Source organism: Pelodiscus sinensis, chromosome 17 (assembly GCF_049634645.1).
Source record: "Pelodiscus sinensis isolate JC-2024 chromosome 17, ASM4963464v1, whole genome shotgun sequence".
NCBI lineage: Eukaryota > Metazoa > Chordata > Testudines > Trionychidae > Pelodiscus > Pelodiscus sinensis.
The window spans coordinates 23,342,914-23,370,212 of NC_134727.1; the positions used below are offsets into that span (position 1 = coordinate 23,342,914).

The following is a 27,299-nucleotide window of genomic DNA, read 5'->3' on the forward strand; positions in this document are numbered from 1 at the left end:
TCCCCCCACCAGACCAGGGATACGCGGGCGGCGGACCGAGATGCACCATGGTCCCGCTGCCGGCATCCTCCGAGGCTTTGCTCCCCGTCTCCCTGGTCTGCTGGAGACAGCAGACCAGGGAGACGGAGAGGAAAGACAGTGGCAGAGCATCTGGGCTTTCCCGCTGTCTGCATGCTCCGCAGCTTTGCTCAGTGTCTCCCTGGTCTGCTGGGGGGGGAAGGGTTCCCCCCCCCCAGCAGACCAGGGAGACGCGGTGCAGCTTTTCTCACCCCGGAGGACACGGGCAGCGGGACCGTGGCGCATCTGGGCGTCCTGCCACTCCCGTCCTCCGGGGCGAGAAAAACCCCGTTTGTAACTGCGGATCCGACATAAGTCGGATCTGTGTAACTTGGGGACTCCCTGTATTTAATTTTTATGATGTCACTCCTTGGAATGAAACACCTACTTTAAGCAAAAAGAACAGCATTAGAATGTCATAGATTGAAAATAGAGGAGTAAAGCTTCACATAAAGGTAACTTAATCTGCCCAGTCCTACTTCCGTGTGTTGTATAACTTTAGCTTGAGCTACCCTCTCAAGGAGTTGTAGTCTTTAGTTACAATTACCCTAGAGTGTATATTTGCCAAGTAAACTATGACCTGACCACCAACTCCAAATGAATGCAAATAGCCTGTACAGGGATTGAGGATTTTTCTTTTTGATTACTGGTCCAGAGCTTTTAAACTTCTCCTGGCCCTGAAAGTATCTGTACTGTATTTACCTGCCAGAATACTACAAGCTTTGTCTGGTTGTGAGAAACTGGTCTTTTGAAACATGAATGCCCTTAATTATGGGGATTAAACAATATTTTTGTTACTGAATGTTTTATTTTGTAAAATTTGGAACATTGAAATATGCTGAACTAATCTGCTTAAATAACAATAATAAACTATATGTACATTTGAATCTTTGTAATTGCAAAGCCAGTGTGTATGAATGAATTAATTCTGTAAAGTGTCTCTCTAACGGCAAGTGCACACTGTGTGCCCCACAGAGTGGTCTGTGCATTAGGCATGCCATCTATCTTGGTAGCACCAAGCAGTAACTAGAAGTGTGCTGTCCTCCTCTAACAGGAGCAAAGTAGGTTCCATAGTATGTTTTCCTGCTTTAAATCATAGAATCTTGTTCTGGACATATTGAAGTGCAGAATATATCCTAGGCAGTATTTCTGTTCCTTTATTCATTGTCTAGTTCAGGAATAACTCTTGTATGGACAGTGGGAGTTTTTTTAAATCCTTTTAAGTTTAGCATATATGCTATTGTTTAATACACACAAGTGTGAGTGTGTATATGTGTGAGAGAGAATTGAAAGGCTTTTGAATCTCTCCTTACTTTAAGAACAGAGTGCCGTTTTTGTCTTGCAGCAGCCAGTAATGTAACTAACAGCCATGCAACTGTATTGTCAACCCCAAAAGCTCGAAAATATGAAATGGGCTTAAAATGGAGTTTTGCTTTGTTTTATTTTTTTAATTGGATTATCTTTATTTGATTTCTCATGTTATAATGTTCATACTTTCAAGCTTCTCTCTGCAGCCATGACTGCTAAAACTTTTAAAAAATGAAATCAGAGATTCCTGTGAAATCAGAATCTAGCTGCTTGGGCTCTAAGAAAAACATTGATTATTGTGAGTCTTGAAATGAAATTACAAAAGTAAGCAACTGAAAGGGAGATATTCCTTGCTGTGCTCTGGCTGGTTACCTGCTCCCTGCTTGGGAGCACATAGTCCTGATCTCAAGGAAAGGAGGAATAAATCTTCTATTTTGCTTTGATGCATATTTCAAATATAAATAAAAAGCTTAATAATAAATAGAATAAACATAGCCTTAAAATTCCACAGATATCTTAAAATATAATCATTACCCTTTAAATATGAGCATACACAGCAATGTCTGTAACAACACACTTCCTACTGATACCTAAATATTATACCTCTTCTGGGATACAGGTTGCCTATTTTTAGCTTGATTAACAAAACAGTTTGCTACACATCCTTTTTTTTTTTTAAGTGTTAGCCCACATTAATATGGAACTGATTTAATAGTGACAAGTATGGCACAACAGCTCTAAGATGCTAATCAATCCTGAATGTTTGAATCATTCCTTTGTTCTTCTTTTCTTGTTTAGTAGAAACCTGCATTCTCTTTGGATTCATGGATTCATTTTTTGTATATATGATTAGTGGACAGCAAGTAAACAACTTACTGTAAATAGGGTCTTTGCCAGTTGGCATTCAAGTTATTTTGAAGCTTGTGACTTGCATTTAGGGTTAGGAAAATGTTTTAACTCATTCATTTCCTTTCAGATGAAAAAACTAAGATCAGCAGCATCCTCTGGTTAAACTTGCTAGATAGCATCTCTGGCATAAATACAAAAACGGAAGGGTGAAGATACTCAAATAGTGATGTGCAGTATTTTGTTCTGAAATTGTTTGGAAGCTGAATATGTTTATTCAGAAACCTTAAAAGGACAGCATTGAGGTTGGCAAGCCTAGAAGTTGCCTTATATTGAGAATTATCTCCAATTGATTGTGAGGTGTTCTGCTTTTTACACCTTTCAGGATTGCAGGGATATAATTGTACCTTTTCTGAGACTTTTGACTTATTGAGAGATTCATAATAAACTGATAACTTGGGCACATATCTTTTATATACTGCTGATTGCTTAGTTTTATTATAGTCTTGCATGTATTAGAAATTATCTATCAATATAGCTATATCAGCAAAACTTTCTTGTGTAGATGCAGCTTTTAGAAGTTCCACAAACAAATAAGCAAAGCCCTTATAGCTTATTTTGCCTATGTAACTGGGGCTTTTGCGTGTGTGTGTGTGTGTGTGTGTGTGTGTAAAAACACTAAAAGACAGTTATGCTCACAAAACTTTAAATAGTACAGTAGGCTTCACAGTTATGACTCTTGTTTTTGCACTGAATAACAAGGAGGTTATCTCTCTCTATGTATTCTGCATTCCAAATGGTGAGCACTTGGGTCCCAGATGACTGTGTAAAATAGGCCAAGTTATTTTAGGCTTACTAGCCTTGATAGTGTCCTTTTGATCCTAATATTGTGCATACCTAAGAGTTAAATCTGTTTGGATACTGAAATAAGGCCTTTTAAGGTGAACTGTATATCACTAACGCCTATGTATGTACTATGCATACATGCCATTACTTAAATAGAAATATTGATACAATCTATTTTTGCTCCTTTATTTAGTTTGCTTTCAATAAACATTATGTGCTAATTGAGGTTAGCAGGAAATTTGTGAATGCCTTGACAATTAAACTGAAATTATGTAAACATTCCTTGGGGATGGCTTACTTATGCCTTCTGTAGAAATTTTGTTTTCAATTTAACGTAATCTCTCTTTATAATCTAGGGGTGGGGAGGGAATTTATTTTAACAGTGGTTATAATCTGAACAATATTGTTTCAGAACAGTATGCATTACAGGCAAGTATTTTGCTTAATTTGCATTTTTATGATGGTGGAACTAAATAGAATAAACTAGATAGTTATGCAGAAATGACATTTGCTTGGCATTAATCATGGAAGAAACTCATTCTGAAGTCTGGAAAAACAAAAAAGCTTTACAAGCTGAATATGTTTTGTGAACTTGTAGCTAAATTTTAGAAGGCTTAGGAGGGAATAGAAGAGATTCCTTTAACATCATCTGTCCACAAAATAAATAAAAATTACAGGATAAAATGCTTCATATTTTTCATTGGGCAGAGAATGAGGAAGGAGGACCTTTCCTCTAAAGTCACCTGGGAAAATATTTTTCATACTGTAACTTAGCATTGAATTGTCTGAGGGGAATGTTGAAGTAATTTATTAGACATTTTTTTTGTGAGGAATATTTTTAAATGTTCTGAATGTTGTTTTCATTGCATATATTTTCATGTTAAAACACTTACAAGCAAACAGTATGCACTCCCTGTTGTATACTTCCTGGTCCTTCATTACAGTTGGATTGTTTTTTACCTTTTCAAGGGACAGAAATATATATATGTTTAAGTAGGTTTATACAATGTTATAGGAAAGAAAAAAATATGTCCACTACTTAGTGGCTTCAAAAAGATGCAGCAGTAAGTTTAAAAAATAAAAAAATGAAAGTTGAGTCTCGTATTCCCATGAATCCATGGTTTAGGAGTGTAAGAAAAATGCTTATTACTGCAAAAATTGTGGTTAAACACTTGAGAATTGTGATAAAATTGCAAGTTATCAGTATTGGGAAATAGGGAGGTAAGTGACTATTTGACTATCCGATAAGCATATGCTTATTGGATTGCTGACTAGTGACTGACTAGTTGCTTCCCCCCTTTTGCTGCTGTATCAAAGAGAGGCACCAAGCAGGGGGGGGAGCCAGTTTAAAAGCCAGTTCCCGCCAGCACTATCTTCGCAGGGGGCGGAGAGGCAGAAGGTAGGGGAGATAGAGGCATAGCAGTGGACCAGATACAAGCTGGGGCAGCTGACTCCATTGACTGAAATTCCATCGACTAGTGGATTGGCTGACTAAATGCCATTTAACATCCCTACTGGGAAATGCTCACTTAAACAGGCATTGTCTCTGTGCATTGCAAAAGAAAGTTAGGTGGAAGTTGCACTCTTCCATTTTATATTTCTCAGTAAATATAACATAAATCTATGTTAGTAGTTTTAATTCTCAGATAAGAAAACTTGTCATTTTAGTATTAACATTTTAGATTTTTTTTCCTGATGCCTTGCCACTTTAATGGCTATTGAAACTAAATTATGTAGTGCACCACTAAATGACTAGTGCTCTGACCCTATCAGAGGTGCGATATGTAAGATGTCAGCACTTCTGAGAGCCATTAACATCCTGTATGCCTGTTAAAATCAGTGCGAATTGAGAATCCCCCTGGGGCATCAAAGTTCTATATGATTGCTTCCTACATGTAAACAATAAAATACAAATAAATAGGAAAGGAAAAACAAAACAAACAGGTCGCTGAATATGTATTGAATATACATCCAAAGTGCAGGGAAACATTCCTAGTTCACTTAAATAGCTGCTTCCGAAGTACACCAAGATTTGTTAGCAGCTAAATATAGTGCAGGTTGAGGTTGACTAATCAAATACCCAGCTAAAGAGGCTTTTTATATTAGGATGATCCTAACGTAAACTTACACTTTTACAAATGGCTGCTTTACATATATAGATAGAGAAACAAAGACGTATAATTTACTTGTTGAGACCTGAAATATTTGTAGTCTCAAGGTAATTTGTAGCTTCAAAGTAGACTTTTAATCTTCAACAAAATTCGTAACTTCTTGGCTATTTCTTTGAATTTTTAGCTCCTCTAATCTTTTTACTAATCACGTCTGAACTGTGGAAGTTATTTTGTTTGTAACTTTGGAAATTGATTCTCTCTCACACTTTTTCATAGGCTCAGCAAATTGTGAGAACAGCTGGAATATAAATGGATTAATAATTCTAAACACCATAACAATTGTGTTTAGTTCAGGCTTCATTGTAGCTATGAAAAATTAGTTAATTTGTCTCCTCTCTCAACTAGACTTTGCTGTTATTAAATAACTAATACGTTAAATATATGAAATGCTGCTTTTAACAAGTTAGAAATTAAAAGCATTGTGTCTGTTTACCATGAAATGGTTCTATAAAGATGAAAGGCAAAATGTGGCTTGTTGGGTGCAAACAAATGTAGCACAGATTTACAAGTACTGCCTAATCGCCTACCTAACATTGCACTGCATGTACAATCATAAATTGTTTTAAGTTAATCCCTCTTAAAACAAGCACTTAACCACAGGCTTTAACAAGAGCTTAGTGGAACAAGGAGTTAAGCCTGAGACCACTGCTCACTTTGTTCCTTGCCTGAAGACTTTCTTGTTTATCAATTTGATATTTTTAATGTTTCTCAGATGGATCATACGGTTAGCTGTTTAACAGAAACATTATGCCTATGCCGTTATGTCGTCAGTTCAAAGGCTATATATACAGTAAAACTCCATTAGTCCGGCATCCAATGCTCCGGGACTCCTGATGGTCTGGCACCATCAAGAACCCGGAAGTGCTGGGGCAACTGGACAGGCTTCCCACATTCAGCTGCTGCTGAAACTGACCAGCAGCTGAATCGGGGAAGCTGGGAGCAGAGCAGCTGGGGTGCTGCCAGGTTGGTCCCGTAGCGCTCCCCCTCGGGGCTGCAGGACCAACCCGGCAGTACCCCAGCTGCTCTTGGGGATGCCTGGAGCAGAGCAGCTGGAGTGCTGCCGGGTTGGTCCCGCAGCGCCAAAGGACCAACCCGGCAGTATCCCAGCTGCTCTGCCCCAGGGGTCCCCGATTGAGCCGCTGCTGAAACAGATCAGCGGTTGATTCCAGGAAGCCCGGGCAGAGCTGCACTGCCCCAGGCTTCCTGGAATCAGCCACTGATCTGTTTCAGCAGCGGCTGACTTGGGGACCCCTGGGGCAGAGCAGCTGGGGTGCTGCCGGGTTGGTCCTGCAGCGCCGAGGGGGCGGCACTATGGGACCAACCTGGCAGCACCCCAGCTGCTTTGCTCCAGGCGTCGGGATTCAGCCGCTGCTGAAACTGACCAGCAGCGTCAGTTTCACCCGCAGGATGAATCCGGATGCCTGGGGCAGAGCAGCTGGGGTGCTCAGGGGGCAGGACAGGCAGCTCCACAGGAGCAGCAGCATCTTGGTGGGGGCAGTTGTGTAACTGTGAGGATTAACCAATGAGCCTAGGCTCATTGGTTAACCAGGTACTCAGATACACATTCACATCACTACTCCTAATGCCCTGCTCTGAAGGCTTATAGGGTTGCTCTCTCAGTTCCTTATCAACTGCCTAGCTTACATTGGATTGTTTGTCATGCCTGCTTTGCTGTTGATTCAGCTTGCTATTTTTATTTCTGGCTTTATTACTACTTGGCTTAGTTTTGTAGAGTAAATTGTCATTATATTTCATTTTTAGGGTCTTTCTTCCCTCATGCTCTCCTCCCCCACCTCCCACAAGGGTCTCTATTCTCTGTTGTGGGGATGTGCCCAGATCATTGGGATTAATTTGTTATCCTGTTGTGCAACAGGTGTTCCTAGTTTGTTTGCTGCATTTGGGACATGCATATCCCCCAGAAATGTAACTTTTGTGTAGCTCTTTAAGAGCAAGTTAGAATAACTGGAATATTACTTTCATACTCCACATAATGAATCTCTCCCCTTCATTTTGCTGAGGACCTGGGTCAGGGAACCTTCATTGCACATCAGTTTTCCTGGGAACATAATGCCATGTCTGCAGCCTTTGGTACCTAAATCCTTCAGTATTGTCAAAACATGACTATAGTAGCAAAAGATACATGCTGCAAGACTCCACTTTTACCAGTACAAGAGCTATCTTGCTTATTCTGATGGGGGAAAATAACTGTGCATGTAATAGACTTGTTCATGCTCCTCTGTATGAGGAACAATGGATGCCACCTCCTATGTATTATGGTCCCCCGCAGTGGCTCTATTGGAGCCGTTGGACTGCCTACCTACAATAGTTTTCATGAGCCTCTGGTCTTTCTCGTCAAGACAACCATTAATCCCATATGTTTCTCCTCAAACCTTTGAAGAACAGAAATCTACTTAATAAGCTAACATTTGACAGGTGAAGCTGTTATACCTTCCCCACTTTTCATGACCATGACTGTAAGCAAGTTCATAAATTTATGAAATGGGTTGCACACTCACTGCAGATTCCATTAGAAGAAGTCCAAAAGTCTCAGCTTAAACTCCTGCATTTTTTTACAAATGTCATCCTCTACACACAGGGATTTATTTATGGGCAAAATCATTCTCTAACTTTCCAAAACTATGTGGCAGACCCCAGCAAATGTATGATCTACATGTTAGTGTGCTGATAAAAATTACATACAAGCCATGATGATGTGATGGAAGAGGAACTGAAAGTGGTTTTCCTGTGCAGCCCTATAATTCTTCAGTAGAATGTCTGAGGTGTATGTGCAGACTGAATGGGCACTGCTACTAAAAGTGTCTCTGGGAATGAGCACATATGTCCCATGGACTTTTGAAATGGAGCACCCATACAGACACTCATCTTGAAGAATTCTAGTTACTGGACAAGGCGAATAATCTCCCCATAACATTTGGAAGGCTTTCTTTGCAACCACAAGGGCTACAAACTCTTACGTGCCAAATAAAAGTGTATGTTATACAAGCCTTTGACAGACGTCTTTTTTGTTTTGTGTGCATACAGTGCCATTTAGGCTGTATCAGAGGTAGTGAGGGAGGGGACAGGAGCCAGTGCTGGGGTGAGGGAGTAAGCTGGCTTAAAATCCAGTTTCACCTAGCACCATATCCATGTTGCTGTCTCAATCAGAGGCAGCGGGGCAAGGGGCTGTAGCGGAGGCTACTCAGGCAGCAGCCCGTGTGCTGGCCCAGGCTGGCAGTGGGCAGAGGCTGCTACAGCAATAGCCTCTGTCCATGGGGGGTCTAGGATGGCTCTTACTACATTTAAATAGCAGAGGTCCCAGTTTTGTCCTGGCTCACAGCAGTCCAGAATCTACCCCCACTGCAGCTCAGCAGTTTAAATGTAGTAGAAGCCTTAAGCTGCAGATCAACAGCGGGGATAGCTCCTGGACCAGTGTGAGCTGGGACAGAGCACCTTCCCTTATTGACTAATTGTGTAGTCAGTACAAAATTGTATGAACTACACAATTAGTCACTTAGTCAATTGCCTGCCTCTTAACATTTTTAATACCATTCACAGTGGGGTCTGCTCTGGTTCAGAGGCTCCTAGACACAGCGTAGTACAGATGATATAGTTATTAACACATTACATTAGCTCATTGTACTGTGCGTTGTATAAACACAGAACAAAAATATTATTCCTGTCCCAAACATCTTCAACCTTAGTATTATAAAGCAGTATTATAAACATTATAGCTAATCACTATAGCTAAACACTAATCACCTAATTTCTCTCTCTCTCTCGCTCTCTCTCTTTTGTTTATTTATTTATGGCAGGCATCATGGTAAAGGAGAGGGGTTCTTAGATTTTTTTTGAAGGAGGCTAATGAGGCAACTTTGTGACTATTTATGGAAAGCGCCTTCCAGGTATGAAGGGACAGTCTGGAAGAAAGCACAAAAATTTGACAAGTGAGCAGTTCTGACCAAGAAACAAGGACTGACAACTTGATAACTGGAGAGATGATAGATAGTGTGGGGTCTGACTGTGAAGAGCCTTGAAAGAGAATACAGTCAGCTTGGTTTTGATGTGATAGAGAAGGGCTAATCACTGGCAGGTTTGAAAGAGAAAACATAGTTTGAAGCAACATACTAGGAAAATTAACTTTGCAGTAACATATTGAATGAAGATGAGTGCGGCAAGATAGCATTTGGCAATACTAGAAAGGATTTTTCAGTAATCAAGATATAAAGAGAGCTTGAACAAGAAATTTAACTGTGTGGATTGATAGGAAAGGCCTTACAGATATTATGTAAAAAGAATTGTCAAGATTGAGATATAACCTAGATGTGAGGAAACAGAGAAAGGTCAAACTCAAAAATGACCACCAAGGTTATGGACTTGCATGACAGGCAGAATAGCACTGTTGTCCACAGTTATAGAGAAGAGGAGTAGCAGTTGACTTATCTCCATTTTTAGCTGGCAGCTTAGACCTTCCTGATAGGATGTAAGTGAGTAATCGACTAACTGATAAGCCTAGGCTTATCGGTTAGTTGAGTCAACTACTTGCATCCCTTCTGCCCTCCCATATCAGAGACAGCAAGGGGAGGGGAGCAGGAGGCTGTGCTGGGGGGAGCTGTCTTACAAGCCAGTTCCCCCCAGCACCGTCTCCTCAGTGCTGCCTGCCCTCCCTCCCTCCTTCCCCCCAATGCTGCTGCTTCTATCAGAGACAGCAGCATGGGGAGAGGGGAGGTTGCTCTGGCAGTAGCCCCTGTCCAACAGGGTTCCTAGCTCTGCACTGGGACTCGCCATGGACAGAGGCTGCTACCATGAAGCAGCCTCTGTCCGCAGTGGCCTGGGCTGGCCATGGGCAGACGCCCCTCCAGCAGGCCTCCCACCCCCACATTCCTCCTCTCCCCCGGCACTCACCCTCCCAGCTCCACACTGGAATCCCCTGTGGATAGGGGCAGCTGCCAGAGTAGCCTTTGCCTGCAACCAGCTAAGGTTGCTGTGGCCAGGGGCTGCTCTGGCTGGGCAGGCAGCTTGGCTCAGTCCCAGCACACATGAGGTCTGGGATCTACCCCAGCTGCATCTCTGCAGTTTAAATGTACTAAGTGCCCGGCTGTCTGCACTCCTGGTTCTTACTGCACTTAAATTGCAGAGCTGCAGTGGGGTTAGGTCCTAGACTCAGCACTAGCCAGGGCTGAGCACTTCTTTCCTTATTAACTAATCGTGTAGTCAATAAAAATTCTATTGACTAAATGATTAGCGAATTACCTGCCTCTTAGCATCCTTTCTTCATGAGACATCAGTGACAGGCCAGGATTTTAGTTGGGACAGGAGACAGGTCATTCATAATGTACATTCGTGGCATAGAGGTGATACCTGAATTTTTTTTTGGAGGAGCAGTTTATTTAAAGAGCTGCAGTTGTGATAATTACAGTCATCTAAATGTAAGCTTTGTATTTCTATTGCTTAATTGGTGCTGCTGAAAAGAACCAATTCAAAATTAATTAAACTAAAATAAATTAAGGCCACTTTAATTTGAATGAATTTCTGTAAAGTGGTTTTATGCCATTTACCTAATCTCATTGGGTATGTCTACACTACCACCCTAGTTCGAACTACGGTGGTTAATGTAGGCAACCGAAGTTGCAAATGAAGCCCAGGATTTGAATTTCCCAATTATAGTTGTTGTGCTTAAAAGAAGAGCCTGGGATCTTTTTCAGGGGGATAAGGCAACACGCCACATTTATTGAACATACATAGATCAATCAATACTTTATCATATGCATATGATACATTACACTCATGCACTCTCTCTCTCTCACCCCTCCCCCCCCCCCACACACACCGTCTTGTTGTTACCAATAGTTGGCCAGGTAAATTAGATGGGGGAGGGGAGGAGCCGGGCTTCTGCTGATCCAGATAGATGCTCTGATGTTGACAAGATGCTCTGCAAGATGCCTCCTATATATCCCTCTCATGCAGCCAGTCATCACCTCACCTTTCTTAATGCTAGACACTTGCTGCTTGACTCCCAAAGCCATCTATATGTCAAATCTTCTTTCCAATGATCTCACTTCACAGGTATTGTCTTAGATCTGGCTCTCAGCCTCTCTTCACCCTTGCAACTGCTGCTGGAGGTGCTCAGCTTTCATTCTCCATTCACACTTCATTCATTTCAACAGGGCAATCAATAAAAGGGGAGAGATCTATTCTACTTAGAAAAAGACATTTTTCTTTACCTTAACTATTCCTAAAAGTCTATAACAAAGTGATTGATACAAAGTTTCTATGGAGAAGACTAGATACAAGGTTTCTCTTAACACAAGGGACTCTATAAGAAAGTTTAACATAAAGATATATCTAAAAGGACAGATATATAGGGGTGTGTGTATATGTGTATATATATATATATATATATATAGACTTACAAAGTTCCTCTTAATACAAAGTTATATAAGAATGATACATGGTTATATGGAAATGTTACAGCGATTTATCCATATAGTCACAGTTTTAATTATTTGTATTTTTTTGAGCTTTCAGTGTAGGTGTGTGTCTAGACTACAGGGTTTTGTCGACAAAAGTGAACTTTTGTCGACAAAACTATACCTGCGTCTACACTACCACCGAGTTCTGTCGATATAACGTTATTTAATCTACACTGTCATTTGCGTCTACACACTCATATCAAAAAAGCAGCTTGCTTTGTCGACAGAATTGGATGTAGTCTAGACGCGCTTTGCCGACAGTATCTGTCAACAAAAGCCTGTAGTCTAGACATACCCTACATGACCCCTTGAAGAGAGAAGAGGAGGGAAAGTGTGTGTATTTTATTTCAAGGCTTTCAAATTACTAGCATCTATACAACACATAGGTCTTGATTAAAATAAAATTGTTGATATGATTTTCCCCTTTTGTCCACCAAAAAGTTTAAATGCTAAACTTTTTTCACCATTATTTCTAAATTTTATTTTTATTAATAAACCACAACAGAAACAACAGAGTTGTGTGTCTCTAATTTAACAGTATATGTACATAATTTAAAATAGCTGTGTTGTGAATGTACTTTTGTGTCCAAATTTAATAAAATAATATATATTGTAATGCACATTCATTTAAAAATCAGCAAGACAAGATGAATATCAGAATCTTATTTCTAATTACATATATAAGCAGAATGTTTAGATGTCACAATGACTGTCAAACATGTTAATTCTTGAACAATTGATGTTCAAGAGTAGCAGTCTTTAATTTGGTTGGCTTATTCCTATTTGTGTGTGTACATGTGTGAGAAAGGCAGACACACACATAGAAATTGGGTTTTAAAATTTATCTTTTCCCTTTTTTTTATAATTTGTCTTATTGTGGCTAAATGGTAACACTTATGAGGAAATTTTCAGAAGCAGAATATTTCACTTTTCATTACTCAGCAGCCTTATAAGACAAGTATCATTGGGAAAGGGTTATGCATTTATATCTCCTATTTTCCCTCGTGTTGACTAAATTATAATATGCAAAAAGCAACTTTAATGATACAATACTATTGTTTGCTTTTTCTGTAACTTAGTAGCCACTGGAAACTTGCTTAAGCAGAAGTCCTGGATCAGTTGACCATTGTGGTCATCAAGTAGTCTGAAACAGCCTAGGAAGTGGTTTTGGTGTCCTGCTGCCACTCTTATAGATGCCCATACATAACTGTCCTGGACAAAGGGCAGAGGTTCAGCACATTATTTTGCTTTCCCTGAAAGTGGATTGTGATAGTCACATATGCCTTTGCTCACCTCTGCTCTCTGGGGGGAACATTTCTAGTGGCAGCTTTCAAAATGACACAATACAATACTTTTGTGAGTTAGATATTGATGATTGAACAACCCTTTAAAGATATAAAATACTATGATAAGTACCATATGTTCAATGATCTCTTAATATACACATAATACTCAACATTTCTCCTGGTTAGTCATGCTACTATAATGAAATCTTGTATTTGTAACATCCTAACCAATTCTACTGAAACATTTATAATTCTAGCGTTACTTAATGTAAAACTGCAAGAGCAAGCAGGTAGAAATGTGTGTGGAAAATATTTGTAATCCACTTTCTGCATTCTTCTCAGGGTTTTTGGGTGAGGAAATGGTAACTAGAACCAATATGATAAAATTAAGAAGACAAAGACATCTGAATACTATGATCACAAAATATTTTTGAGAATGGTGAAAGCTGTCTAATTGTTCAAAGTGTATAAAACTAGATGATAATGTGTGGCGGTACAGTTCTGAAATGGTAGGGGGGTTGGTGAATCTTTTCAGTTACTCTGTAGAGACCAAGGTGTAGATGATCGAGGATGAGTGTTAACATTGGCCTTATTATGTACTTTTGTTAGAGGTCTAAACAAGGGAGTAAACAACACACTAATAAGATTCACAGTTGGGAGGAGTTATAAACATATAATAGGAAGAGAGAACACAAAGGGACATCTATTAACAATGTGGTCAGGAAATAATATGACATTCAGCATGGGAAAAGTGCAGTCTCCTCTTCCAGTTTGAGAATTAAAAAATAATTTGAAACATCCAGAAGAAATCTGGGACACAGAACCGAAGGAAATGTTGAAAGGCATAATAGACAAGATGGCTGCAACACACAAGCTGAGAAAACAATGGCCTTTCGGGCTTCATTCACAAACATGCTCTCTTATGAAGCAGGGAGACAATAGTACAACTTCATATGGCTGAGGGGGGAGATAGTCTCCTACTGGAAAAGGGGGAATCTCAATAGTTGGGATTCTTAAATAGGCATGACACTGGAACATGTATGGAAGTGCCAGAATATTGATCATAAAAGCAAAATGGATACAAAGTGGAGAACAAACAAGCGCAGAACAAGATAAATGTGGAATTTAAATTAATTGTTTCAGCAATGGGAATGAATGTGAAGAGGAAGCTCATTTCAAGGAGAACGGGGCCTTAGGTCATATTTAGGGTCAAATCTTGGCCCTATTGAAATCAATGGGAGTTTTGCTCTTGACTTCAGTGGTGTGAAGGTTTCACTTTTGGGCCCATTGGCCTTCCATGCCCCATTTATTTACGTATGTATTAGGAATATTAAAGACTAGTCAATTATCTGATAAGCAAATGCTTATCAGATAGTCAGTCAACTAGTCAATTTCCCCTCCTCCCCTTTGCTGCCTCTATCAGAAAAGAGAAATAGTCATTTCCTATAGGTGGATTTCTGGTTTTGCGCAAAACAGTAGTTATGAAAATTCATACTACTGTAGTTTTTGGCTTTGATTATGTTTTCTCACATAGCAACCATCTGGATTTAAAGTGAATCATAGAAATGGGTCTTTAAGAACCATGGGAATCTGATCTTAGAACTTTGGATGTGTTTTCTATTAGTTAATAGATGGAATGGGAACCATAAGGAGACAATCTAGAAATCTAGCCAGGTATTTAAAAATAAATTAATTTTGTGACTTATATAAGTCACAAAGGCCAGGTCTACACCACATAGGAAGATTGAAGTAAGATACGCAACTCCAACTACTTATGTAGCTAGTGTTGGCGTATCTTACATCCCTGACCACGCAGCAGAAGGTTGACAGGAACAAACACTCCAGTCAGCTTCCCTCATTCCCTGCAAGGAGTCAGAGTACTGGCACCGATAGGGACACGCTTTGAGTTTGATCTAGTGGACCTATATTACACCCGCTAAATCGAACCACAGATGATCGGCCACAGCAGTGTCGATCTTCTGCATAGTGTAGACATCCTCAAAGTGCTTTTACACAATAAACTTGTTTTAAAAAACCAACACAACAGATGAGTCAGAGGAATGCAAATTTAGCACATCGAAATTGCTAATGAAGCAGGGATTTAAATATCCCATGCCTCATTAGCATAAACATTGCCACCGCTTTTTTCTTTTTTCGGGGAAAAAAAGGCAGTCTAGATGCGGATCTGTGGAAAATAAATCTTTTTCGACAGATCCTGTATTCCTCAAAAAATGAGATTTACAGAATCTGTCAAAATTTTTTTTTTTTTTTTTTTTTTTTTTTTTTTTTTGCAGCATGCTCTCATTTTAACATTTTCTTGGTTTTGTAAGAAAAGCATTCAATTCACCCAGTGATCTTGAGTATGATTTTCTACCTTCTCTTCAAGAATTAGCATCTTCCTTTGTGGAAGGTGAAGAAGTATATTTTTTGTCACCTATTTCTGGAACTTTAAAACTGTTTATTTTTTAAATGAACTTATTTCTCATGATCTACACGGCCTACTTTCAAGTGTGTAAGCTGTCAATGTACAAATTTACCTTGTGTTTTTTTACTAGTGCTTCTCAATCTTGACCTCTAATGCCTATTGGGAGTGTTTTCAATCATTCATAGCACAGTACTAAAATAATGAGAAAACTTTACTTGTTTTCCAGCAAAATTTACAATGTTGTAAATTTTGTGGGTTTTTCAGTTTTTGAAACCAATTCTCTCCTTTCCAAATATATGTAAAATATTTGAAAACTCCTGACATTCTTTCTATAATGCTTTCCTTTATTGTTTCTGCAGAAATTTTCCATAAGCAGCGACTTTCTTTGTTCTCACCTATTTTAAATATCAATCCCTATCTAAAGACTGATGGATGCAGAATTAAATTTGAAATTAAACTTTACTACTTTGGAGACAAAAATCTACTCATGGTAGACTTGTCTGAAATTAGAAAGGAAAAAAAACTCCATTTCACGCAAGCAGTCATGCTGAAAATCAAAACCTAGGGTATGTCTACACACCAACATTATTTCAAAATAACTTAATCCGTGTCTACACAGCAGGCAATTATTTTGAAATAATGTCAAAATACTGTTAAGCTTGAAGACTTCTTACTCCGACTCCTGTAACCCTCATTGTATGAGGAGTAAGGGAAATCAGAGGAAGAGTGCTCTATTTCTAAATAAGTGCTGTGTAGACACTCCTAGTTTCGAAATAAACTATTTTGAAATAGGCTATGCAATTGACGAAGCTCAATTTGCATAACTTATTTCAAGTTAAGACGTACCTTAGAGAGCATCTTGGTTGTTAGACCCAAATCTGTATAATAAAATGGCTAGATCTTTCAGTCTGTCATAAAAAGAGACTGGCACTAAGAAGCCAATAAAATGCTTGTGTTTCTTAAAGAAATAAAAGCTTATTTGCTTAATGGACTTCCTTTGTCTCCAATTGGTGATTTTGTTGCATATTTTAAAAGGCAGCTGAATTGTCACAGGGTGCCAAGGATAAGCGCTTAATGAGGGAAGTTGTATCACTAGTTTCATTCACTGCTTACTCAGACTTGGCAGTGAAAGAAAGCGTTCAAACTTTCTCACCTTATTGTCCATCAAATCGGAACATAATTTTTGATGTCACAAAAGATACTGAATGAACATTAACAGTTTTAAAAAAATATTTTAACAGTCAGTAGATAACCTCGAAGAACTATGTTCCAGTAGTGAATGTGATTGCCTTAAGCTGTAACAGCCCAAAAATAGAAGCAGATTTAGAGGGGACTGTTTTCTGCATGTGAATCTAATTTCAAAATGACTGATTCTTCATGTTGTTTACTAGGGTTTTTTAAGACTTTAAATCAAGTTCAAATTTTGAAAAATAATAATTAGTCCAATTGAACTAATGTCAGTTGAACATCATGTGACTCAGTGGATAGTTAAGTCATCCTGGACTTGCAGTGGGGCCAACATCTAAAATTGACACACATTCCTTATCTCCTGATTGCCTTCTTCACTGCTCACCTTTCTGGAAATGGAATCCAGAATGATATCCTAGTTTAAGGTTCCATAATGGACTGGTTTGCATGTAACCTTAGTTTAACTGCAGCAGTAACCAAAGATCTCAGTTGAGATAAGCCCGTACTAGGCTTTGTGCAGACATATGGAAGATGTGCTTTCTGCTCTGAAAAGTTTGCAATCTTGACTGCAATACCTTTAATTTTTATTAGTACCAGTTTTAAACAGAGTAGTAAACTACCTTTTAAATAGCATGCTCTGCCACTCTCTTTTTAAACCATTCTTTAAAAAAAGCCCAAAATTGCAACATGTTTTCTGATCCTTATTATTTGTTTTTGCTTTTATAGCTCTTTTTAGCAATGGAAGACGTGATTGTGCTGTAAAAGGTACAAAATAAACACAATGAAAATATAGCATACCTATATATTAACTTCAGTTAGTAATCCAAGATTGTTGCTTATAAATATGTATATTTGTTTCTGAAATGAAAGAGCAATGAGATTTCCAAACTGACAATGTCCCTTTTAAAAAACTCTCATTATAAAGCAGTGAAATGAGCAATAAAGAAAATTTTGTTTTCCATACATTTTGCTTAAAATAATCTTGCTTTTTGTATACTTCCTTTCTATAAAAGAACACTTCATTTTCAGGTTGACTGTTATAAGACTTCTTTAAACCAATGCATTAGATTCTCATTTTCTGCATTTAGCATTACAGCTGAACTCTATAAGTCATTTTTCTAGGAGGCTCTCCCAAAACTACTAGGGAGCCTGTTTTATGATTTTTGAGCACCAAAGGTTGGCAATACTGCTGATCTGATGTCTGAAGTTTGACAGGTTTATGTAGTTCTCCAGGGAGAAGCAGAAATGGTGTTGATGTCCACAGCCACAAAACTCAGTTTTAATTGAAGCTAAAATTTTACTCAAGTCTGCACTCTGTAGGATAGGGTGCAACTAACTGCTGCTCTCAGTTATGAGATTGTTGTTGTTGGTACAAAAAACAGGACTGTGTAGCACTTTAAAGACTAACAAGATGGTTTAATAGCTTTCGTGGGCCAGACCCACTTCCTCAGGAAATGGGTCTGGCCCACGAAAGCTCATCACCTATTAAACCATCTTGTTAGTCTTTAAAGTGCTACACAGTCCTGTTTTTTGTTTCAGTTGCACCAGACTAACACGGCTACATTTCTACCACTATTCTTGTTGTTGGTAGGCACTCTTTATCCTGCCGAAGTGAGGTTTAATTAACCCAAACAGTAGGGATAGATAGATTTAAATTTGCATCTTATAAAACAAAGGTCAAAAAGGAAGATCAATACAGGTTGAAACTCTCTTAACTGGATTATCTGGTCCGGCAACATCCATGGTCTAGCATGGATGTTGCAGGACCAGAGAGTCCCGATGGAAAGCAAGCAGTAAAGATCCCTACGAGGCCTGCAGGGCAATGGGCTGCCTGCAGAGAGCTGACAGTGAAGCCTGCCAGTGCATGGAAGCGGAGCTGACACATGGGGTTGGGAGACCCAGTGCGTGGCTGCCCACTGGGGCTAGGAGCCCTGGCATGCAGTGTGCACGCGTCAGGGCTGTTCACAAAGCTCTGGCAAGGCGCGAATGCGCCTGCTCAGGAAACCCCAGAGTGCGGCACATGGGGCTGCCCAGGGAGCCCCAGTGCGTGTGACTGTCCAGGCTCCCGGGATGCACCAGTGCCAGGCTGCCTGGCGGAGCGGGTCGGCAGGTCAGTGGGGTCAGCAGGACTTGAGGAGCTGACTGGGAGGCCAGCAAGCAGGACCAGGAGGTGGCAAGGGTCCAAAAATGATCCCTCCCCCCGGTCAAAATCCCTCACCTGGGACCAGTCAGGTCCCAAGGAGTGCCGGACCAGGGAGGTCCAACTTGTAGTAAATATATTTGTTCTAACTGCAGTAGCTTTTCTTCTGCACAAATGCACTTGAGTGTCAGAAATCTGTATTATTTTTTTAAGTCACTTCTATTTAAGGATGTGTGCCACAGACTTCAGTAATAGATCAAGTGTGAAAATTCATTCTGAAGATACTTGTACATCTGTGACCCATAACTATGACTTTTTTTTTTTTTTTTACAAAATGTCTCCAGAAACTAAGATATTAAACTTTTATGGCATGTCTACTGCTTGTGTTCATTAGCAGGGGTTTTTATAATCATTTCATACAATAAATGGTCTAAAATTATTTAAACTTATCTAAAATTAAAACATGTTATTACATTCTTGGAACATAGGATAGGAATCTCTAAGAGTTAAAAAAAAAAAAAAAAGAAAATCTGTGATTTAAGGGCAAAAAAATGTGTATACAGGCAGTCCCCGACTTACGCGGATCCGACTTATGTCGGATCCGCAGATACGAACGGGGCTGCCCCATAGTACACGGACTGCGGGACCTCGCGGTCCTGCCGCCCGTGTACTCTGGGGCTTTGCTCTGCGTCTCCCTGGTCTGCAGACCAGGAAGACGCAGAGCAAAGCCGCGGAGGGGCTCGGGCAGCGGGGCAGCCCCGCTGCCCGAGCCTCCCCCGTTCCCACCCCCGCGCGGCTTTGCAAAGCCGCGGGGAAGCCGGCGGCGGGGCAGCCCAGGCGTGCCTGGGGTGCCTCGCTGCCCGAGCCCCCCCGCGGCTTTGCAAACCCCCCGCGGTTTCTACTTTTGGGAAATATGATTTGTAGTCTCTAAACTTTGTTGATTTCTGTTGTTCATGTATTTTGATCATATGTAAATCTCATACTGGTGAACTTTGATGACAATTTTTTTTTAAATGTTGCATCTAGCTTACACAGTATGGCATTGGGCTGTAGGGTAGAATAGCAAGTTCTATGGGAAACCAGAACTGAGAGAAACTATGCTCTTCATATTTCCAATGACAGACAGATTTTCTTCTTGTGTTTCTCTGTAAGACTTTTCTGCATATGTTTATTCCCTCCCTTTTAAAAAATTGGTAACAGATTGTATTGCATTATTGTATTGTTTTTATTTTACGTGCACGCATCTTTCCATATGAATTCAAGACACAAGACTTACTATGCAAATCAGTATGTTGGCGTCAGTGGTTGGTTTTTTTTTCATATTAAGAAAACATGCAGAATTTGGCAATTTTATAATTTAAAAATGTTAATAATAAACAAAGAATGAATTGTTCTTAACTTTGTCCTCCTTCCTCAATTCCTTCCTCTTGTTACACTTTGTGTGATAGTGTTTACTCCACACATGCAGCGAAAGTGTTTATAGGAGACTCAGAGGCCAGTTTACTAACTTTTGGAGCACTTTGAGCAGGGGTGGGCAAAAGGGCCTCCGTGGGCTGGATCCGGCCTGCCAAGCAGATGGGTCCAACCCGCAGAGGCCCTGCTGTTCCCCCCCGATTGGCCTGGGGGTAGGAAAGTGTGCAAAGCTTCTTCCAGGGCATGGGTGCCTAGTGGGAAGAGGGGGCAAAAGGGCTTCCCCCCCCCAGACAAATTATGGTCTGAGGATGAGGTAGCCCCGCCCCTTCCGGGGTGGCCCAGGGCAACTTCAAAATTTTTTGAAGTGGACCCCCTGGGCAAAAATTATTGCCCACCCATGACCTTGAGGGTGGGCCAGGGCCAGGCTAAATTGGAGTGAAAGACCAGCTGGCCGGTTAGCTGGGATTTTTTTTTCCCATAGAGCACTGGGAGAGACAAGGGAGAGTTTCTTCTCTGTGGGAAGCAGCTTGAAAGAAGGCTGAGAAGGAGAAAAGAGCAGATAGGCTTTTCTAGAAGTTACTGAAAGTCCAGCAGGAGACAAGGGCTGTGATGAGCTGGGAATTAGATTGGTAGAGAGAAAGAAACCAGTGAGTAGACAGGACAGTCTAGAGCAGGGGTGGGCAAAGGGCAGCCAGCGGGCCAGATGTGGCCCACCAAGCCATGGGACCTGGCCCGCATCCACCTCCATGGAATCCTTGGCAGACAGCAGTTCATGCTCTGCTCTGGATGCTGGAGAGGGAGGCTTTGATTTCCCCCCTCCTCCCAATCCCCCAGCAAAATCTCTCAGCTCTCATTGGCCAGTTTTTTTAGTTTAGGAGCTGAGAAATTTTTTGCTGGGGGCAGGAGCAGTGTGTGAAGCCTCCCTCCCTCTTCCCCTTACCCCATGCCCAGAGCAGAGCCATGCGGTGCAGGCAGCCCATGAGCCTGGGATTGTAGCACCAGCCTGCCTCAGGTTCCTGCAGGGCTGCTGGCTGGGAGCTGTTTAGGTAAGTACCTCCCAGCCAGAGCCTGCCTCTGGCACCCCACTCGCTCTGCCCCTCAAATACTTGCCCCAGGCCACTACTCAAACCCTCTGTACCCTCTTTCCACCTTCTTCTAGATAACCTTTTCCTCCCAGACCCTGCACCCTATTCCCTTGCCCAAGATCATCATCCAAACCCTCTGTACCCTCTTTTCCCTGGTCACAACTCCCTCCCAGAACCTTCATGCGCTCAGAGAACCACACCTCCAGCCCAGAATCCTCTTCTGCACCCATTCTCCTTGCTTGGAGCCTGCACCCTCTGCCCCAGGTCACAACACCCTCCTGCACCCCAGTCCCTTACTCCAAGCTCCCTTCTGTACTCAACCTCCGTCCGAGACCCTGCACCCCAGAGAAGTGCAGCCCTTGATCACTTGCCAAAATCTTGACGTGCCCCTCTTCCATTAAAAATTATTGCCACCCCTGGTCTAGAGCTAGTGACGGCACACATGAACCCAGCCACTCTCTGAACCCAGCCAAGCTGATGATTTTTATATACATTTCTACTGGATTTAGTAAAAGACTCAGTGGCCTCAGAAGGGGCTGGGTTTTGTGAAGTGGTATGGCTAGAGAACCAGGATTCTCTTACAGTTAGATTTGGCTAAAATATAGTGAGGGAAATTGAGGTAAAGATGCTGCAATGCCACATCCAGCCAGGAGGGATCAAGTTAGGGCAGCAGCTTTGCTATACTTGTCATTTAGATTGTAATTACTTGGGGGGCAAGAGCCATGACTTTCTGTGTTTGTATAGCACCAAGAAAAATGAACCCTGATCCTGAAAGGATGCTAATGTAACACACTCATCTTCTGGGTGTTATAGATCCCAACTAGTGGCACCAAGACTACATACAGAGAGACTATTGAATCTGCTCTACAGCTTTAACTTATAGTCCTTTGGATTTTAGCTCCTGTGGTAGAAGCTCATATACTAAGCTATAGATGTTCCGGGTTTGATTCTGCCCACAGGTAACCAGGGTCTGTTTGCATTACACTAACTCAATGCAATTAATAATAATGCTAATTTTTAGATTCTTAAAGAATGTTCTTACAATGAGGTCCACAGAGCCAGGAGATTGGGTGTGCTGCTGTATGCAGTCTTGGAGGTAGACCAATTCTGGTAATCTGAGACTCCAAGAGTTCCTCTTTGTGGGTGCTCCACTGTTGGTGACAGGTCATCCAGAGCCACAGATTAGAGCTTTGCAAAGCAGTTGGGCTGTGCATGTGTGAAAAGGCACATTGTGGTGTGCCCCCCCCTTAGCACCTCATGCACGTGGTCTGACCCCCTCTCCCCCTTCAGTTCCTCACTAACCACCGTTGGTTGCGGACAGATCTTCAACCTCTCATCTCAGGCGAACTTACCTCAGTGCTTGGTTCTTAGTTTGTATAATTAGTTGTAAATAGTTATCTGTGTAAATAGTTTCCCTTTGTTCTACTTTGTTTATCTGAACAATTCCAGGGAAGAGGATTGCCTTCTTTTTGGAGAGAGACAAGCCTTCCACAGATCTCAGAACCTTTTTACCTCTATCACAGAACACTCTAAGAGTACACCAATTTCGACCCAGCGCATTTTCAAAGTGAATATCAACCTGCAGAATCAAATGCCATACTATTTGCAACGGACCCTTACTGAATCCACTGCGAGCACATTCCATCCATGCTATTGCGGCTTCTGCGGCCTTTTCAAACACTGTCCCCCTTAAAGACATTTATCGTGCTGCCACGTGGTCAGCTGACCACACTTTTGCTAGATACTACGCTATTCTTCCTCAGCTAGCATCGGACTCAGCGGTGGCTATGGTGGCCTTGTCCTCTACCACCAAACAGTGACTTCGATTCTCACCATCTGAGTTAGAATACTGCTCTGTAGTCACCAACAGTGGAGCACCCCTGGGGACATCACTTGAAGAAGAAAAGGGAATTACTCACTTCGTACAGTAATGATAGTTCTTTGAGATGTGTGTCCCTATGCGTGCTCCATGACCTTCCCTTCTTCACCTCTACTTAGTTGCTTGGGCATAGAGTCTTGTGCCCCATGGAGACGCACATCTTGAAAAACCATCATTACTGCATGGAGTGAGTTAACTCCTTTTTGTTGCTCCACCTTCAAGAAACCACTAAAGTTTTCATCTGCCTCTGGAGCCTTTAGATGTTGCCCTAGAAGCTTGATATATGCATACAGGCAGAACACTCCGTTGCCCTAGAAGCTTGATATATGCAGACAGGCAGAACATTCCTTCATGCTGCAGAGCAAATTTAAAGAAGAAAAAGAAGTGGGGGAGAGAGGCATAACATCTCCTGGCTGTCAAGGTCTGTCGTTATCAACATAGAGTTTCTTTTCTTTGCAGATTCTGGGACTCTTTGTACCCTTTTCATCCTTGCAATGGTGCAGTGTGGTAGAAGGGTTGAGAAGGAAAACCAGATGTCTCTTACACTTCCTCTGTTGATTAAATGCCTGTGTGGAGAGATCTGTGTCTGTTGAGAGAAGTTTGGATCTCCATAGAAATGCTCAGCTGAGGAAGGATTTCCTGGGACCTCCCCCCATCTCAAGAAGCAAAGCTCATAGGAAGCAAAAGCAGCACCATGGCAGCAAAATCTCCTGGACCTTGCACAGGGATGACAGCATCAGTCCCAGGAGCAACAAGAGCTGGCTCTCCCCCCTTTCCCTCCAATAACTTAAAGCACAGTATCAAAGGGCCAGGAAAGCTTCCACCAGCCACTGGAGCCTGGGCTGAAAACCATGTTTGAGCACAGAAGAGCTGCTCAGCCCATTCCCTGCAGCCCTGTGACCGCAGAGAGTTGGAGCCAGAGCCAGGAGCTATCTCTCTCTTCCATAGCATGTGCAGAACTACAGTGGCTGAAAGCTACTTCATGCAAGAAATATTAATCCCAGCACTGTCTCCAGGTGTAGCAATGGGCCAAGGAAACCCTTTGAATATGTAGGATTTGAGTCTATTCCTTTTTAGGTATTGTTAGCCTATCTCCAAGCTACATCCAGGAATCTCACTTGAGCAAAGCCTGGAACACTGGGATGTCCCCTTCTGCACTCAGTCCAGTGCAAAAGGCCTCTTGCTCGTCCTCTCCAGGCAAACGTTCTGAAATTTCTCTCTCTTGAGGAGGTAGATCAAAGGGAGGCATGTGAAAGAGATCTGTCAGATCCACAGATGCCTCCAGTTGCCCCACTCTAAATCATGTAAACACACAAGAAAATCCCCCCATCCCCTTCATCTTCTGAAGAGTCTGATGCAGTGATTCTTCTGGGAGGCACACTAGAGGCACAAAATAAAATCTGTTTCCTTCAAACTGCATAAATCAACAGAGTGCATCACGGCAAATAATCTTCAGCACTTTGTTCCTCAGTTCATCCTTACAGAAAATAGCAGGTTCTAAACATAAGCTGTTTCCTAAGCATACACACACATTAACCCACAAAGAGAATTATCCCAGCTTACTGGAAGAAGGCAAGGAATCCAAATCATACCAAAAAATTAAAATAATTAAATATTTAAAACTAACAACTCAGAACACACAGAGGAAGAGTGCACTAAATATTGTGAATTTTGAGAATTGTAGGTGCTGTAGAAAGGCTATAGCTATATACCCCTTCTCATAAGTCCTTTGAGTATGTGATAGTGGGATAGGGATTTTCCTGCTGACTGGGAAAGTAATCGGCTGTAGTCCTCAACTGCCACTGCAGGTTCCTATGTCATAGCTATTGGGCTTTCATTCCCAGCTGCTATTGTGGGTAACTAGGCCCTAGTGCCCTGGTTATTGCTTCTAGCTTCTGTTGCAGGTTGCCATCCTTTCCTAGCACCATCATCTCCTTCCCCCAGTAGATGGCTATGGAGTCATGAGGGACAGCAGTTCAGGTATGGGAGTGAAGTATCAGAGGGGTAGCTGTGTTAGTCTGGGTCTGCAAAAGCAACAAGGAGTCCTGTGGCATCTGACGAAGTGGGTCTTTGCCCATGAAAGCTTATGCTCCAATACATCTGTTAGTCTATAAAGTGCCACAGGACTCCTTGTCGCTTTTGCAGTGTGGGAGAATTCTCTTCAGCAGTTAATGAGTTCTTTTCTGTTCCCTTTCCTTCCCTCCCTCCTTATTAGGAAAAATTTCTGTCTGAAAGAGTGGCCTTTATAGGCAGCCAAGACCAGGTATGCATAATCTCACCCTTCCTTCAAGAGCGACAACTGTGGGGATGTCAGGCCAACAAGCATAAATAAACAAAACAGAACTGTCATCTAACACCATAGGTATGCTTACGCAGCAATAAAATACCTGTGGCTGGTCTGGATCAGGAGGCTAGGCCTCTTGTGGCTCAGGCTGAGGAGCTAACGTTCAATGTAGACGTTTGGGCTTAGTGTGGAGCTCAGTCTCTGAGACCCTGTGAGTAAGATGGATCTTGGAGCATGGACCCATCTTAGGCCCAATGTTTAAACTGCAGTGTTTAGTTTTACTGCCTGAGTTAATTAACTGAGGCTCTGAGACTCAGTGCTATAGTTTTTCTATTGCAGTGTAGAAATACCCTGAGTTCTAATGTGGATGGACAGTATTGCAAGTAGGGATGTTAATGGTTAACCCAGTGGCAGTACTGCTTTTAACCATTTAACCAGTTAAACTGGATTTTACATCTCTGCTCATTTGCAAAGGACCCCCATCTCCCTGAGCTCTCAGCCACTGAGTGGAGCTACCCAGGGCCAGCAAGGAGGAAAAGTTACTGTAGCGGGCTCCACCTGTGTGCTGGGTTCAGAGCCATTGTGCAGAAGCAGGGAACCAGGCAGACTTGTTCTCTAACATTCCCCACTGAGCCCCCAAATACCATAGTGCACATGATCCAAAAAATCTCTAATCTGGGTCTGCAAACTGCTTCCTATTCAGATAATATAACAAAATTGTATGCTCTAAAGGGAAGAGACTTGTCTTTCTGTATTGTTGTGTGGCATCAACATAATGAAGGCCCAGTTCTATTCAGAGCTCTGTCTATTGTGCAGTACAAATCTCTATACTGTAGGGGTCCTTTTTGTTCTGTATCTAAATTGTATTACAATCTAATTAATTAGAAGAAAAAAGAATATGTGATGTGTGTAACTTTAAAACGTTCTGCACAGAACACATTTTATTAATTTTTGGTATGTGATTTGTACAGTCAATACACTTTGTTCTTGCCCTCTTTGCTTGGACACTTTTAATCAGTATAACATTTAGAAAATATTTGTCTGCAGGAATATCATTCTTTCAGTGAGTCCAATGTTGTAAGATATTTATAGAACAAACTATTGGCAGGTCCTTAAAATATCAACTTTATGATTCATGTTTTGGCAGGTAATTGACTTTGTGTTCTCTCATGAAATACAGTATTATAAAGTTGGTAAACTAAAAATCTGTTTCCAGAAAATAGTATGTTTATTTTGTATATGGAAAGTATTACCAGAGTTTTTTAAAAAGAATATTTGCTTACATTTACATCATAAAATGGGGACACAAGGAGTTCCAAACATTCTTTGGTTGAAATCAGAATTTGTCTTTTCATAACCCCTGTCTTGTTCATATAGGTTTTTGAACCTGGCTCTACCTACTTCAAACCTCACTACGCTTTTTAAGCAGTGGTGGTCCTCCAAACTGAAGACTGCCTTATGTGCTTAACTTCATGCACAAAGTACATTGAAACCAAAGAAGCTTCATGTATGCATAAAACAAGAAGTCCTTGCAATATTGAAGCTTAACGGTCTAATTCTTCAAAGCATCAAGATTTTAAGAAGCTCCAAGATGGCTTGAGTCCATATTTTAACTTAAATGCTTTTTTAGAGGCAGGAAGCTGCTTTCAGCTATCTGTGACTCTCTCTCAGGTCATTCAGTAAAGGAAGTTAAAGATGCACTATGAACAGAATTGAAAAAAAATGAATTACATAGAAATCCTTGCATCTATGTAGTATTTTTTCTGCTTTACAGTAACAAATTAATACTACTAAAATATTAAAATATAATTGAATTACATTTGTCTTAAATACTGCAAGACTGTAGTACATTTGAAATCATCAGAGCTCTACCTAAGGTTGCAGCTGCAACAGCAATTACG

The 27,299-nt window shown here is 41.2% G+C and overlaps 1 protein-coding gene across 1 annotated transcript in view; it reads left to right on the forward strand.

The window, feature by feature from the left end:
• The window catches only part of NR3C1 (nuclear receptor subfamily 3 group C member 1), a 165,850-nt gene that overhangs the window by 54,779 nt on the left and 83,772 nt on the right, over window positions 1-27,299 (forward strand). The window lies entirely within an intron of this gene.